Below are 7500 nucleotides of genomic sequence, written 5' to 3' on the forward strand. Positions count from 1 at the left end.
TAACCCCAATCCTGCCCTAACCCTAACCCCTATCCTGCCCTAACCCTAACCCCTATCCTGCCCTAACCCTAACCCCTATCCTGCCAGTTAGGAAATGTGAAATTTCAACATGTCCCCCCCGACATGATGCTCTACCCATGAGTTACAGTCCTATAGAACGGGTGGTAGACCATCCTGAAGAGGTAGGCCAACTTCTCAGAACATCGGCAGTAACATTTTACTGTACATTGTACACTGTATCATTTACATGTGACAAATACACTCTGAATATGAATCTGGTCCAAGGGGAACATCTGGACAAGTGTCAGACAGGGTTACATTACATTTACATTAAATTACAGTCGTTTAGCAGATGCTTTTGTCCAAAGCCACTTACAATAATTGCATTTAATGTAGGTAGTCAGTGTGCTACTGTACTACTTGCCAGAACTCACAAGTGCTTCTCCTTTCTAAAACACGACTAAGAGCTGAATCTAGTGCTGAAGCCAAAGTGCAAGAGCAGCAAAATATAAATACAATATTTGCTTAGGAGGGAGGATCCAGGTAGTACTTGAAGAGGTGAGTTTTGAGCCTGTGGTGAAAGATGGGCAGTGACTCTGCTGTCCTGATGTCTGGGCAGTTCGTTCCACCACTGCGGGGCCAGGACAGAGAAGAGCCGTGACCGTGTCGATCGACCCCAGGGGCCTCGGACTGACGGGGCAGCCAGTCTCCCCGAGGTAGCAGAGCGTAGTGGTCAGGAGGGGGGGCAGGGTTTGACCATGGCCTGGTGTCCATCAGGTGTAAGTTGGGGAGGCTCTAGGGAAGAACGGTTGGGAACCACTGTTGTAGAGCATGAATCTGCAGGAGCGTGTGACGGACGTGATTGATGATTGTGTGACGGATGTGTTGAGAATGACAGTTGGTGGTGCGGGATTCCGCCCGGATGTGATTGCCTCATCAAACTGCCTCTGCAGTTGTGACACAGGCCGGTTCCTAGAGAGGGCTGGAGGAAGTACGCATGAGAAAGGTGCAGGGGCTTTCCAAACACATTCCACTGGACCCCTCATATGTACTGGACCCTGGAGGCGGTTTTCTGGGCCCCATCCAAGCTGTCTGTCTATCTGCATGCCTGTCTGTCTATCTGCATGCCTGTCTGTCTGTCTGCATGCCTGTCTGTCTGCATGCCTGTCTGTCTATCTGCATGTCTGTCTGTCTGTCTGCATGTCTGTCTGTCTGCATGCCTGTCTGTCTGCATGCCTGTCTGTCTATCTGCATGCCTGTCTGTCTGTCTGCATGCCTGTCTGTCTATCTGCATGCCTGTCTGTCTATCTGCATGTCTGTCTGTCTGCATGCCTGTCTGTCTGCATGCCTGTCTGTCTGCATGCCTGTCTGTCTATCTGCATGCCTGTCTGTCTGTCTGCATGTCTGTCTGTCTGTCTGCATGTCTGTCTGTCTGCATGCCTGTCTGTCTGCATGCCTGTCTGTCTGCATGCCTGTCTGTCTATCTGCATGCCTGTCTGTCTGTCTGCATGCCTGTCTGTCTATCTGCATGCCTGTCTGTCTATCTGCATGCCTGTCTGTCTATCTGTCTATCTGCATGCCTGTCTGTCTGCCTTCCAGCCTGTCTGCCTATCTGTCTGTCTATCTGCATGCCAGCCTGTCTATCTGCCAGTCTGTCTGTCTGTCTATCTGTCTGTCTGATTAAGAATGCATGCGGAGAGTTCAAAGAACAAGAGTTGCCCAAGTGAAACTATGACTGAACCAGAGAAATGAGGGAAACAGGAATGTACAATACATCAGAGGAATCCCTAGAAGCAGGAAGCCTAACTTTCGGGAAATCTCCCAGGATGCACTCCTTCCCAGGGTCAGGGCCAAAGGGGCGGGGCAGAGACGGTAGCTATTGTATATAAGACAGGAGAAGCATGGAGGACACAGCAAACCAGGTACGGCTTCAAGGGAGGCGCCGCCATCTTCATCACCATCATCTTCATCAGCATCATCTTCATTACCAGCATCTTCATTACATTACAAGCTTCTGAACCATCTTCATCATCATCATCATCACTATCATCACCAGCTCAAGCGCTCTCTTCATCATCTACACAGCATCTTCCTCATCCTCCGCAGCAGTAAAAGCTTCAGAACCATCATCATCATCATCATCATCATCACGAGCATCAACTACTGCTCCGGCATCGTCTTCTTCATCTTCCACCTCCACACTCATTAGAACCTTCAGAACCAGAGACAAACACCAGAACCAGAACCAGGACCAGAACCAGAACCAGAACCAGAACCAGAACCAGAACCAGAACCAGGACCAGAACCAGAACCAGAACCAGAACCAGGCTGCAGTGACTCGTCTTGTATAGAAGACCAAGTGAGTTTCTGTTTTTCTTTCATGGCTCTAAACTTTTCTTCATCCTTATTCTCTTCTGTTCCCTCCTGTCTGCGTTCAGAGTGAAAGTAGGAGTTGATGTATGTGAGAGTAGAACGTCATGGTAACGTAGGAGCTGACCTCTACTGGTCTGTAGGTGTAGTGCTGCTAGTTTTCAATCTCAACTGACCTGGCTAAACGTTTCTCCCCGTTACCTCGTTGCAGTGCATTGTGGGTGCGTGGGTGTGGCCGTGCTGCTGGCCTGGGCGTGCGCGGCCGGTGTGGCGGGGCGGGCGCTGAGGGCGGGGCGGGCGCCGAGGGCGGCGGTGGACATGGACGTCATCGACCTGCTCCACGACAAGCTGAGGGACCACTGCTCCATCCTGAAGAACCAGGTGAGAGGAGGAGAGGAGGAGGAAGAGAGGAGGAGAGGAGGAGGAGAGGAGGAGGAGGAAGAGGTGGAGGAGGAGGAAGAGGAGAGGAGAAAGAGGAGAGGAGAAAGGAGAGGAGGAGAAAAAGGAGAGGATGAGAAAGAGAGGAGAAAGAGAAGGAGAGGGGGAGAAAGAGAGGAGGAGAAAGAGAGGAGGAGAAAGAGAAGGAGAGGGGGAGAAAGAGAGGAGAAAGAGAGGAGGAGAAAGAGAAGGAGAGGGGGAGAAAGAGAGGAGGAGAAAGAGAAGGAGAGGGGGAGAAAGAGAGGAGAAAGAAGGAGAGGTGAAGGAAGGGGGAGTGGAGGGACGGGTGAGAGTGATGTTGGGATTGAGAAAGAGGGAGAGAGAAGACAGATAGAGAGAGAGAGAGAGAGAGAGAGAGAAAAAAAACAGATAAAGGAAGAGAGAGGGTAAAGAAAGAGAGATGGAAATTGTGATTAGAAGCAAAATATGCAGTAAAACATGTTTTGGGGGGGGCTGGTTCAACTGAGCTCACCCTTTCTCTCGTTCAAATCCAGATTTCCATGGATGATCACTGCACAGAACTCCTGCCATGCGACATGGACCTGAAGGTGAGCAAACAGGACGGGGAGGAGCCAATCACACTGTAGTTTTCCTTATCACAGAACCACAGAACTCAAACAACTACAATTGAAGCCCAGCTCATCCCTGTGAATCTCCTGCTGTAACTGACCATCCATACTGACCTCCTGATCCTTCTCCTGTGTGTGTGTGTGTGTGTGTGTGTGTGTGTGTGTGTGTGTGTGTGTGTGTGTGTGTGTGTGTGTGTGTGTAGGATGCTGCATTGAAGCTGTCTGAGTACAAAACGTGCTGGACGATGATCCAGAACAAACTTACTGATTTACACGCCGTGCCGACGCTAAAAGACGACGCCCTTCACTGGAACAGAGATCTGGTCCAACTCCTGGTAAGACCTGGGGCAGGGCCGGACTGGGGGAATATCTCCTGCCCCCGTCAGGCCACGAGCAGAGACGATAACACCTTGTAGACAAGGAGGGGGGATATATTAACTGTAACATCTGATAGACGAAAGTGGGAAGATATTACAGTGGAATAAACCGCTTATAGACCTAGATCACGTCTGTCCGGGTCGAATTCACTGTAAGCGGATGATTATTATTTGACATGAAAAATGTTCTCTATAAATCACTCAAACCAGGTTATGGAGACGTCGTAAGGGCTCTGGGTCATAATGTGGGAATTAACTAAGCAGCAAGTTGATCAATCACAGGGGCGCGTTCAGGAAAGATTTGCTGCTGCGTCTCGTTCTTGGCAGTTTGAGGAGACCACGTTTTCATTGTGAGAAAATGAAAGTGATATTAATGAAATGATTGTTGCCGTCATGATTTCAGTGCACGCAGCACCCAGACTGAATTGCGGTTTCGTTTCACTTCGCATTTCGAAAAGGGACTGGAGCCAGTACCGCGAGGCATAGGAATCCGTGTAAATTTATCATAGTTTAACATTTGTTTATTGTCATTTGACAATTCATGAAAATAAACACTGTTAGCGGATTCCTTGATTACTTGGCTACTAAAAGCGAATTATTTAAACAGCATTTGTATAGGAATGATTCTGTCCCAAGCTTTTCTGTCCATATCAATCGTGATCACTAAGCGGTTTCTGTAACAGAGGAACACCTGGTAGACGAGGAGTGGGAAGGTATTAACTGTAACACCAGGTAGGCTCTGTGCACCAGCTCCACTACTTCCTGAAAGTCACTTGGCATCTTTATTTCCTGTCCTATATGATTGGATTAAGTGATTAATCAGGTATGCGGCAGACCCAGCGCACACCTGATTAATCACTTAATCCAATCATATAGGACAGGAAATAAAGAAGCCAAGTGACTTTCAGGAAGTAGAGAAGCTGGTGCACAGAGCCTATAGGAGGTTGGGAAATATTTTGGGACGCAGCCATAATGGTTATTTCTTCTTCTTCTCCTCCTCCTCCTTCTTCTCCTCCTATGGTGCAGGGAGAGGAGCCCCAGACTGTGAAGTGCCCGAAGGAGCTTGAGCCTGGTTCCTCAGACTTCCACAGCATGTACACGGGAGCCCTGGTCCTCCTGGACAAATGGAGGTCGTGCGTCAGGAAGGTAGAGCAGTTGTGATGCGAGTGGGGAAGCAGCAGAGCAGCGCGCCACCTGAAGGGACCACATCAACCTGCGCACGGCAGCCCGGCACACGGGAGCTAACTGCTTTGAATGTTGAGATTACCCGCTGTTAGATCTCAGACGTTTAATCCACAGCGTAAATTTGTGATTGTGACAGCTGTAGGTCTGAAGAGCACACACACTCACTCACACACACACACACACACAAGAGCAAGCACTCTTGCACAGCGCGCACACACATTAAGCATTAACTTATTTTTCCAAAAGATGTTTTTTGATTTGTATTTAATATTTTTCTATTTATTTAAATTATTTTTATATTTATCTATTGTATCTCTATTTATCTATTGTGATCAACTGTCATTTTGTGTGCACAATTAAATAATTATGTTGGAGATTTGTCAACTGATTGCTGATCAGACTAAGTTCAATTAAATTGTTTGTTCATTTAGTAGCAATAAAAGGCACTTCCATCTAAGTGAAATACATTTTGGAGCTTCTACATTATTTGTGTCATTTTCAATACAACTGGATCAATACCAATACAGTACCTAGCTACTGACCAGAGCTCGTTGTGGTATGACCTGTTTCCTGACTATGCAGGTCAAAGGGTCGGTCACGCTGTTTTAAAACCACCGTCAGTGTAGCCGTTTCCTATCCCTTGACAAAATCACAGAAAAAGGTCAAAGGTCAAACACCTCACTGGACACGTTGGCTCTCTGAAGTTTTTCTAGAATAGAAATTATTTGGTTCTGAATAATTATTCTGGAGAGGAAGAACGAACTCCATCCTCATCCAGACCGCAGAGCAGACGTGCGGCGCTTAAATAAGATTCACAAATAAGAAAATCATCTCTTAAATGAACAGTTTTATTGTAGTTTCAGTCTCATAAAGCATTTCCCCACAAATTGAAATCAACAGTGGTGTGACACAACCGTCAGCCAACGGTAACAATACAAACTCTACAAAAACATATTCCCTTATTCAGTCTCCATGAAAAGACAACGGAATAAAATAACAGAAGAATATTGGTTCCCATAATTCAGTCATGAAGAGTCAGTGTTTATTTCTTTGAAGTCTTTTTTTTTTTTTTTTGCTTATTGGTTGCAGATAAAGACAGTTGCCTAGTCTGTTGAGGAAAGACATGACGAGAATAGAGGAGCACAGAGAAAGAGACAGTACTGCAAGTTTCTCGTTTCTCTCCTGTCGTTTATATCTCCCCCTCCTCTCCTCCTCAGCACAGAGCCCCCTCTCTTCTCTCTAATCCCCCTTCTCTACTACCCTCTGGATCTACTGTACCCTCACCCCTTCATCTCCCCCAACCCTCCTCTCTACATCTCTGTCTACACGCAGACACTCAACAGCACCCCCCACTCCTCGCAGGCACACCTGGGGTACTACAGTTGCCACAATCACAATATCAAATCATCCATTTACCATAGCAGTAATAACAAGAATAATAATAACAATAACAATAATAATACCAAAAAAAATAAACAAACTTGTGCAAGTTGTACAACAAAAACAAAAACAGTAAACAAATGTTTAGCTGGAGAAGTAAGAAGAAGACGTGAAAGATGCTTGACTTCGGCATCCCAGTGGCTGCCATGACACCTCACTCGACAAACAGAACAGACAGAAACATAAAGCAGAAGCCAGCGCTAGCTAGCACGAGCTAGCGAACCAAACCGCTACAGAAGCCTGTGCTAGCTAGCACGAGCTAGCTAACCCCACAGCTACAGCAGCTGTCTCTGTATCCCTCCAAACAGGAAGTGTCTTCCACCGGGAGCAGAAAATACAGGCTACAGGAAACTGCTGGTGGAAGAATGAGGAAATGGCCGAGACTTGTTTCCCGTTGGAACTAACTTTGCATTACGTCATTCCTCCTCCGTGTATATGAACGATCGCGAGCACAGAAACACTGCACTATCCCGCAGGGCTTCAGCCTACAGTTGCTAGCTAGCCTTTAGCTCGGGAAGCTAAGCTAAGTCAGGTCGTTGATCACGAAAGCACGATTCAACACACCACCTCCTCTGTTACACACACCCTTCAGCATCGGGGCAGGCTTCTAACGATTCTTACGATCCCCATTAGCTACTACAACTGCAGCAGCTATTCTTCCTGGGGTCGTCAAACAACTTCAAATGACAATGCAACATGACATCTCATCATCATCCTAATATGAGGTGTGTCTGTTTTGGAGGAGTGTGTAGAGGCCTTTTCAGGGTCGCTACAGTACAGTGATGCCGGGTTCAGACTGGATGCGAGAGCGCTGTGAAGCGTCAACACTCACGCGAGCAGGAGCACCGGGTGTTCACACCGCAAGTGCAGTTTCTCCGTGCTGGTAACCAAGCGACCCCGGTTATCAAGCGACCCTCCTCTGCACGTTAATCACGTGCGTTCGCTCGCGGGAAAAAACGTGGACCAGACGCCGATTCTGGCGCCACAGGGCGCGAGCCGGTGAAAGGAATGGGCGCCAAAAGGAAACAGGCTGCTTTGGCATCTGGTCTGAACCCGGCGTTAGGCATGGAATGAGAAAAACAAACATAGCTTATGGTTATTATCAAAATGAAAAGAAAGCA

Source organism: Borostomias antarcticus (assembly GCF_949987555.1).
Source record: "Borostomias antarcticus genome assembly, chromosome: 20".
Classification (NCBI taxonomy): Eukaryota; Metazoa; Chordata; class Actinopteri; order Stomiiformes; family Stomiidae; genus Borostomias; species Borostomias antarcticus.